General features: G+C 45.3%; 1 long non-coding RNA gene across 2 annotated transcripts; it reads left to right on the plus strand.

Annotated features, from left to right (window-relative positions):
• Positions 1 to 1,987: 1,987 nt before the first annotated feature.
• On the plus strand, positions 1,988 to 9,250 carry LOC122478541. Of its 2 annotated transcripts, none has more exons than XR_006296080.1 (3): positions 1,988 to 2,865; positions 5,040 to 5,207; positions 6,566 to 9,250. It is a non-coding gene; the product is annotated as an uncharacterized LOC122478541 (long non-coding RNA). The 2 variants fall into 2 exon arrangements; XR_006296081.1 differs by lacking the exon at positions 1,988 to 2,865 and adding an exon at positions 3,310 to 3,649.
• The last annotated feature ends 796 nt before the right edge of the window (positions 9,251 to 10,046 follow it).

Below are 10,046 nucleotides of genomic sequence, written 5' to 3' on the forward strand. Positions count from 1 at the left end.
GGTCGCTTACTTGAAATACAGGTGTGGTCATTTGACTTGCGTTTTTATGGGTGTTTCCAGGGATGACGCCTGCACTCTTACTTGTCTAGTAGACGACGTGGTGTTGCAACTCTTATAGAAGTCCATTATTTTTCTGTATCCAAGACTGGACGGGATGGAACCAAAGAGGCAGCCTGTTCCTGTGTGTGACCATCGTGTGGTCTGGAAAGAATCACACGCACTAAGGACGGCAGGTGGTCTGAAGGGGTGACAGAAGGGTGTTGTCCTCTGGTGCCACAGACAGTGAGGCACTTGTCCCTGTGACTGGTGGAGCTCATGCCCCTCCTCTGACGGTGACCCTCCCACCTCCTCTAGCATCCCCCTGTCTGAAGAGCCTGGAAACTTTCTTCCCACCCGGATACAATGTGAAGACTTTAGTTTATTTGAGGAGAAGGTCATTTATTCACTAGTTTGAAAAGTCTTTCTTTTGGTTTGTTTTGGGAACTGTAGCCCTACATCCGTCCACTCAAGTTCCATAAAGCTTAGCTTAGTCCTCTGATGGTATCAGTGCAACTCTGCAGCTTCACTGCTAACTTCTGACAGTTTTCCTTTTCTCAATAGTGTCAAATTAGTCTTTCCTTATATACTAACTGCTCTCATGTGGAAGGCAGCTTGTAGATAAGCTGGGAGATTGAACAATTTGCCTGAAGAAATGCACCCTTCTTGAGGACTCATTGAGGCTATACACCAAGCCAGTGTTCTCAATGTTATTCTTTTTTGTTAAGTTTATTTATTTTGAGAGACGCATAGACAGAATGCCAAGCAGGCATCACACGGTCAGTGAGGAACCCAACGCTGATCTTGAATTCACAAGTTGTGAGATCGTGACCTGAGCCAAAATTAAGAGTCGGATGCTGAATTCAAGCATCCTCAGACTAATTCCTGATCTGCAATGAAATCGTGATTTCCCATGATGTATACTGAGAAAACTGTTTTACTGGTGAATTCTAAATTTCTATTTGCGCCTGACCTGTCCACAGTTATGTGATTAATGATGAAACAACATGAACTAGGGCACCGTGAGGTCTTTATCAAGGTGAGGGGACGGTTCTCCCCCTTAACCTTGGGGGTCACCTGAGGCATTTGGGATACCCTCTGCCTCTGCTGAGGGACCTGACTGTAGGGAAAAGTTTAAGATATTTGAGGAATGAGTTGAGGGATTGTTTTCATTCCGCACAGTCCTCTAAAAGCAGAATAAACCTCTGTCCCTTCTAGGGTCTTTAGTAAATCGAGAAACTGCTGAAACCTCTGTGGGTTACAGCGGCTCTGACTGTACCAAGAATGCAGACAAGGGTAAGGTAAATGCCGGGGCCATTCTCAGTTGTAACTCTTTTGGGAAACCCTCATCTTTATGTACAGTATGCTCTCCCGGCCTTGTCTCGTTTTGCGTGTTGTGTGATATGTCTGTTTGTTGCTTCTCAATTTTTAGTCTGCCAGCTTTCTGTGGTAAGTTTAGAAGCCAAAAGCGCTTAGAGACTGAGTACCTTAAGGTTTTTCCGTGAGTTTCAGGAAATAATGAGAGGAGGATGACTGCACACTCCAAACAGATGTCTCCCGGCCTGGGTGATCCCTTCCAGACCTCACCTCTGTGGGAACAGTGTGGCTGCTGTGTCTTCCTTTCTTGATTCTGACTAGGAGATGAACCTGTTAGAAACGACATCATGACTCCAACTTTCTATTATGTGCCCTGTGCCATTTAGAGTGGTCATAGAGAAAGCCAGTATCATCACTCATCACCTTACCGTCTTTGTCGGTAAATGACTTGTCTGGAATCCTCCAGCTATACCTTAGGTAAAAACAAGTTGAACACTGTGTCCTTCAATTGTGTTTCTGGGAGCAGTTTCTGGTTGTGTCCCCAGTCACTGTTAGAGCTGATATAGTCTCATGACACATACCAGTTTTATACCAAAACACTTGCATGAAATCTGTTATGTGAATTTCTCCCTTTTTCCATTGCACATAATGACTCTGTGTCTTGTAGTATGCTTAAAGTCAGAATTCCCTATGAATTAAGATGAACACATTTGAGCTTTGTAGACATTCACCACAAGTAACTCGTTCTTCACAGAAGACTCTCCTTCCCCTGCAAGATTCCAGGCATCCTCCACTGCCCAGAGGTCTCCGAGGCCTTTGACAACACTTCAAGAGGGCAGACTCCTTTCTCAGGGAGAGGAGCAGAGGAGGCACAGTGAGGGTCCGGCTGCAGAATATGTTGCCAGGAGTAGCTGTGATTCCATGAGCAGAATATGAGCCATTTATTCCCACTCATTTTTTTGGGTTCTTAATATAGCAAAAGCAGAGCATCTGGAGTTGGCGTAGAGGAGGGATGCAGGGTGAACCTGGACATCGATGGCTGCCTGTCTGGAGAATGCTACTTCATTAATCTGTAATTACTTCTGTGAACCCGTTAGGACAGGACCGTTGCCATTTTCTTCCACAGACGTGGGCAGTGATGTGTGGTGGCAGTAGGTTAACCTCTTGCATCTACTACCCCAAGCTGTAGGTGCTATCCAGTGGCAGGGACAGAGTTTTCAGGTACTGATGCTACTCTCTTGGATCCTGGTGGCAGAGAAGGTGGCAGGTGCTGACACACTCTTCTCTGGGTTACAGCTGCTTTTGGTATTGGTTCTCTTGTCTGGCATATGGATGTAGCTGTCACTTCTGTTCTGCAGGGCAGTCTGGATCCTGGGGACCTCCTCCGTTAACTGGACGATTCTGCATGCCCTACCCTGGAGACGCCCCACCCCCGTGGACTATTAGGCACGTCCACCTCCTGAACCTTAGTGGCCCTGAGGCCACCCGGAACCCCTCCACCTGCAACACTTGGTAAGATGATCTGAGCACTAGGAGTTGACTTGTAAAACACACTCACCTTATTTTGTTGCTGTTAGGTCCTGGGCCAAGGTGCAGAGGCGGTACCACAGACCATTGTGATGCAAGGGGAATGTGTCTGCTGCCATTACCATAATCCTCAAGTTGCTCAGGATCCCATCTTCGTCTTTTCCCCCACCACGGGTTGGTACAGGCGTCTCTTATAGAGAAGGAATGGGGCCGTATGCAGAAAATCAGACATAGCGCTTCAGCAGAAATGCCCTGTACACAGTCCACGTGCTGCGATCTGTGAGGCATGAGGCACAACGGAATGTATGTCCATTTAGTTGTGCCCCCAGCCATCCATAGTTGTTCGATGAGTGATGAATACATCTGAGTCAGGGCTTTTAGGAGTCTTCATCAAGTTATAAGGGATGGTTCTTCAAGTTCTTTTTGGGTATCACCAGAGGCATGTGGGACACCCTGTGCATGTAATTTGGGATCTCACTGGGACAAAGACTTTAAGTTGTCGGAAGTATGAGGGGAGGGTTTTTTGTTTTGTTTTTGACCTCCCAACAGTCTACTCAAATCAGAATAAACCTGCATCCCTTCTGGGGCTTTTTGAAGATCCAGAAGTAGGTATCACAACCAAGAGTGACATCGACACTGGCTCTGCCAAAACTGCCGAGAAGCACAAAGTAAATGCTGTGGCCATTTTCAGTTCTAAGTCTTTACGGACTGCCACATCTTTCTGTACAGGACACTCTCCTGCCATTGTCTCTGGTTTGTGTGTCGTATGGTCTGTCTGCTGTTTTTTTTCCCCCCAAATGCAAAACATTTACTGCCGAGTCTACGGGCTTCCCTGTTTCCCAGCTGGCATCTTTTTGTGGTAACTTGAGCAGCTAAGCATGCCTAAAGGTGGGGGCCATAGAGCTTTTCTAATGTGTTCCTGGAATAAATCAAGGAGGATGACACCACACTCCACTTGGAAGTCTCCTACCTTGCCTCATTCTTTGTGGATCTCCTCAATGTGGAATCATTGCTCTTGCTGTGTCTTCCTCTCCTGTTTCCTTCTATTGAGGATTTTAACGTGCTCAGAAAAATCTGTGGGTATCGTTACAATTTGAAAATGCGAACTGACTTCACTCCAACTCATATTTTTGTATGTGTCCTTTACAATGGTCTTAGACAAAGTAAATTTCATACCCATCAGCATTTTGGTAAACATGCTGTCCAGAGTCCCTTCAGGTGTGTCCTGGGCACAAATATCTGAACTATAAGAGGTGGCATATTTGTCATGGAAAACATGCACTGGAACTTAAGTTGTGAAGAGAAAAAATCCAAAAGTACCTGTGTGGCAAGTGCCCACGGTGTCCTTCACTTGTGTTCACATGAGCACGTTCTCTCGTGTCCTGTGTCACAGGTACAGCTAAAACATGGAAACTTACACCAGACATCAAAGTGCATTTGTGTCAATTTTGTCTTTTAGAATTTCAGCTCATTTTTCCAGAGAACACAATTCCCCTGCAAAGTGTACTGCACTTAAGCTGAGAAGTACCTCTGAAGTAAAATAAATTAGTTGAACCCAACTAACATGTATAGGTTACCTGTTTCTCTAAGAGCCCACTTTCCCAGGTCCTCTGCAGGTCCTCAGAATCCCCATCTCCCCATGTGTCTCTGGGCCCATGGATAGCACTTCCAGAGAGGAGAAGACCCCATTGTCGGGACAGAAGTAGATTGGGCACAGGCAGGGGCTTAGAGGCAGAGCTTTGAGCCACGAGGACTATGATTCCATGTGTGGACACTGGTATTGTCATTCCTTCTCATTCTGTAGTTCTTCATATACCCAATAAACAGCCCTTGTGGTGAGGGGGATGAAGGGGGGAGAGTGATCCTGGACACAGATGTCTTCCTATCTGGAATATGCTACTTTTTAAAAAATCTTGTAGAAAAAGGGCCCGTGCTGTTTCTACGTTTCCAGACACGTGGGGACACTAGTATTCCCCACCCCAAAGCTGTAAGTGGAACCCAAAGTATGGGTAGAGATTTTGGTGCTGATGTTGCCCTCTTGGAACCTGGTGGTGGGGAAGCTAGTAGGATATGAGCACTGCTGCTTTGGGTTTCCGCTTTTTGCTGGTGTTGGTGCTCTGTTCTGTCCTATGAACATACCTCTCATTTCTTTTCCCCAGGCTATTTTGTATGCAAGAGTCCTGGTCCTTTCCCAGGATCGCCTTGCAGGCTGAACCCCGTGGACCACCCTTCACCACCAGTCATGGGCTATGGGCCAACTCCCCCTCCTCTACCAGCTCCTCCACCAACTCTATTTGTTAAGATGACCTGAACTGGCTGAGTGGCTGGTAAAGTATATTCATCTTCTTCATGATTGACTTTGTGGGAATGATGTAGAGACGGTTGTGAGTCTTGGCAATCCAGCTACAAACTGCCTGAGGACACTGTAGCATATCTCAAGTTTCTCAGGCCATACATACAATGGGCAGTGGCATGTCCCTGTAATACAGTGAGCTATACGTTTCTCTTGTCAAATGAAAGAGGAGTTTTTACACAAAAGCAGATGTATCACCAGTACTGGGGCGTATGTTGGAGACACAATGTGTTGGGTTCTGTAATGAATGAGGTGCGCCCCTAACTTTTAGAGCACCAGGTGTCCTGTGTGACAGAGGGACATTCATTAAACGATGCAGACCTTGTGATCACCAACATGGAAACACCAGTGAGGATCCAGGGCAAAACCGGGGGAGCCTTGAATCATACAGGAATAGAAGGGAAGTTGAGCACAGTAAGCAGAGTTTGAGGACGTGCAGAGGGGAGGGTGTTAGGGTCAGGGAGATGCAGTTGGAGGTCATTCCGGCCACAGCCTGAGCAGGGAGTGTGAGGTCCATACGGAACTGCTATGTGGGATCGCTGTCAGTGCAAAGTGCACGCAGGTAATCACCTAAAAAGATTCTAGTCTCCCTGGATTTTCCTGAAGGTTCTGGATATTTGTGGGGGGAAAAGAGCCATGGATATATGGGGTATTTAACTTGGTCTTATGAAAAGGCTGTATGCCCAAGTTCATATTCCTCAAGAGACTAAAAGTGGAGACAGGGTCTAGATCAGCTGAGTCATCCTACAATTCAGGGCTGGCCAGATGACACCACTGCTGGACCCCTGTCATCGCCCTGACTACAGCTTTGCATCTCCTCAAACTTCTCTCACAATATTAGGACAGCTGTGTTATCTGTGAAAACAGGGGTAATATTTGTTTCTAAGAACAAGAGAAAAAGAAGACATTCAGTGCATAAGGCGTCTGCAAAATCTCTGGGAAGGGTCCCCTCACGCTTCTCACAGTTTCCATGAAGATCTCTCCACACAATGATCCTCCAAAAAAGATGGTCACGGGAGTTCATTAAACTAAGACTGTTAACAACTCAGCCCAGGCAGTGGGAATCACTGTTTTAAAAAAGAAGACAATGTCCCTCGTTTTTCTATTAGAATTCGGGCCCTGCCACACCATGAAAGAAAAGATAATTATGAGAATGTGTACATTCAGAGACCTAGATCTGAAGACAATCATTTTCTATTACACATCATCTCACAGATGCAGCCACACACTAAAATGTTCATCTGAGGCCACAGATAAACTACAGAAGACAGAATGCATGTAGGAAAACATAAGATCAGAGGGAAATAAACCAAAAATCTCTTTGCCTTGTAGGACAACTCTTTTGAAATTTGAAGAGGACTATGCACGGTGACAGACAATCGTGTTTGTATATACATTTTAAGAAGGTGTCAGATCTACCTGAATGCTTTCCCTGCCCATCCTGTCCCCTGCACTTTGTCCTTCCTACTGTCTCCTAATCTACCTTTCATCGTTTTGTCTCTGTGTCAGCGTCTGCTTCAAGGCCATCTACTCTCGCTCCCCATTGAGTGCACACAGTGGGGTTCCTGTACACACAGGTAACAAAGTGCCAGAAATGGTGGTGAGGGAGGATAGAAGCAAGATCACCCTTTGTGCAGGGGAACCTGAGGGAGTCTCCCGGGTGATGGGAACTACCTATATCTAGATTGATGGGGTGCTTATGCTCAATTATGTTGGAAATATTCCCTGACTCCATGGTGCCTTGGGGTCAGACAGGTATAATGGTGGAGAAGGGTGAGGACCAGCAGTGACTGTGGTAGAGGAGTGAGGGTCAGACCCATGCCCAGGATGCCAGGTCTCCACAGACAGTACCAAGTGTAGGAGGACTCTGAGGAGCAGAGATTTCTTGATCAGACCCATGGACTACATAATCATCCTGCAGTTTCCTCACTGAGCGATGGCCAGAGCACAAGGACAGCAGCTGGAGGACACCCTGATCATCGCTGGAGTGGAGCAGTGGGCCGGGGGGATTGAGTCAGGGAAAGGGACAGGCAGAAGGTAGTGACAGGGAGTCTGAGAGACAAAGAGAAGAGAAGGGACCCTTCTCTGCTGACTTCACCTACATTTCTGTGTGACCGAAACGAGACCCTTGTCTCGCAGGGAAGGGAAGAGGGCTGGCAAAACACCCAGTGACATACTCAGCTCAAGTGCCCAGGGTATCTGCCTTGCTCTTGAGTACCTAACACAGGAAGCACGTGCTTTCTGTCATGATTGGAACTGCAGCTCGTAGCATTTAGTGAAAATCAATCCAATTATGCATCCCTCAGCATTAAAGTACTCCAACAAAATTAAGTGCACACACTGAAAGATACAACGCAGGATCAAGTCCAAAGGTAGATCGACAGCAATACTTACGGGAATACAGTCTATCTGAAAAGGAGGTAGGTACCCTAGTGCAGATCTTCAGACACCTGGCCGATATCTGAAAACGTAAAAAAAAATAAAAAAGTCCTTACTCCAAAAGCAACATTAGCGCTAGACACAAAGGGATCATGATTAAGGTTTAGAGAGCAACCATATGACTTCATGGTGCTGTATCCATGAGAACAAGTCTCATCAAATTATACCCTTTAATTTGAGGCTCTTTGTTATATGTACATTATACCTCATTAAAGAGAGTTTCAAAGCACAAAATACTAGAAGCAAATGTGGGAACGTTCCTTTCTAATCCTGAAGTGCATGGATGAGATGAGTCTGTCTCCCATGTCTCAAAAATCCAAAATAATACACTTAAAAAATTAATAATAGCAGACTAAGCAGACCCTGAGCTCACGCTGTCCCATGTTTTCAACTGCATAACATCCACATCCAAGTCCATGAACCAGCGAGGGATCCAAGACTGGCACAACAAACTCCACACCTAAATAGAAGCTGCAGCAGGAAGGTCAGAAAGTTGGAGGCTGGCTGCCTGCAGAAGGAGCAGAGAAAGTGAGCCCTCACACGGGGGAGCTGACACAGGGAAGACTAACCTCCATAACATTTGGTATTAAAACCCAGAGGGGCTGAATTCCCTTGAGTTTACATCCTGGTGCTTTGGAGGTCAGCCGACCCAGCACCGGGTGATCCAGAAGGATGAGTGATAGCCAGGTCCCTGCCTGTGTAGAGACGCAACGTAAACATGGCATTTCACACAATGCTTAGGCCACAGGAGACACATGTATTCATGCTGATTCTTGACTCAGCTGGCCTGCCTGGGTCCCACTGACATCACTGAGAGCAAGCAGAGCCCACAACAGACACGCAATCAGTGCAGACCCTTGCATGCACTGAAAGGAAAAGTAACCCAGACACAACAGCAGGGAGAGAGCAATACCCATACGATATCCTCCTGAAGGTCCAGGGCCTATAAATGGAGACGTGCACTGCTGAGGACTCCAGGACCTCTTTTTCATAAAGGCATTAATTTCAAGATCAGAAGGCACAGCTGACTTTCTTAACACAGAGAAATAGGGCCAGAGAGACAGACAAAATGGACACACAGAGATGTGTATCCACAATGAAAGACCTAGTCAAAGCCACAGCCAGAGATCTAAGCCAAAGAGATATAAGTAACGTACCTGATACAGAATTTAAAGGAATTATCACAAGGATACTCATTGGAGTTGTGAAATGAGTAGAAGAGTGAGACCCCTGACATAGAGATAAGAAATAACACAGTAGACACTGAGGACACAATAAAGGAGAAACATGCTTGCTGGAATGAACAGAGGGATGGAAGAAGCAGGCGAACAAACTAGTGACCTCGAAGACTGATCACATTGAACCAAAGAGAGAGAACAGAATTCTGCAACGTGAGATGACACTAAGGGAACTCAGTAACTACAAGAAAGATAATAGTATTCGTATTGTAGGAGTCCAGAAGGAAGAGAAAAGGGGGAAGAAAATGTATTTGAGGAAACAATAGCTGAAAACTTCCCTCATTGGGGGAGGGACACAAACATCCACATCCAGGAGACTAGAGAACTCCCGTCAAAATCAGGCCAACACACAAACCTACTGTAAACAAACTTACAAATTAGGGTGAGAATAAAGAAAAACTCGTAAAAGCAGCAAAACAGTCCTTAACTTACAAGGGAAGACCCATGAGGCTAGCTACATATTTCTGAACAGAAACTTGGCAAGCCAGAAGTGAGTGACATCACATATTCAAAGTGCTGAATGGAAAAATCAGCGGCCAAGAATACTCTATTCAGCAAGGCTATCTTTCAGGATGAAGGAGACACAGACTTTCCCAAACAAAAACTAAAGGAGTTTGTACCACTAAACCAGTCCTGCAAGAAATATTAAGAGGGATTCTTTGAATGGAAAGGAGAGACCAACAGTGACAGTATAGAGGTAGAACACACAATTCAAGTAAAAAATGAACATTTCTGGAAAAAAAATCTATTAAAGAAATCAGAGAAATGGATTTGAACTATAATAACATCTACCAAAAACCTAGGGAGGAGAAAGTAATGGGTTCAAAGGTAAATGACCATCAACTTAATACAAACTGCTAAATGCAGAAGAGGTTATATAAACATCTAACAGTAGCCATATCCTAAAACCAGTCATACGTATGCTAAGAATAGAGATAAGGAAATAAAAATATATCACTAAAGAAAATAAGCAATACATGAAAGAAAGGCAAGAAAGGATCAGAGAAACTCATTAGAAACCACAACAAAACAGGCAATAAAATGGCAATACATAGATACATATCAATCAATTTTGAGGGAAATGGAGTGAATGCTCCAATCTAGAGAGGTAGGGAGTAAGAATGGATGAAAAAACA

The sequence above is a fragment of the Prionailurus bengalensis genome, unplaced genomic scaffold (assembly GCF_016509475.1).
Source record: "Prionailurus bengalensis isolate Pbe53 unplaced genomic scaffold, Fcat_Pben_1.1_paternal_pri Un_scaffold_84, whole genome shotgun sequence".
Lineage (NCBI taxonomy): Eukaryota > Metazoa > Chordata > Mammalia > Carnivora > Felidae > Prionailurus > Prionailurus bengalensis.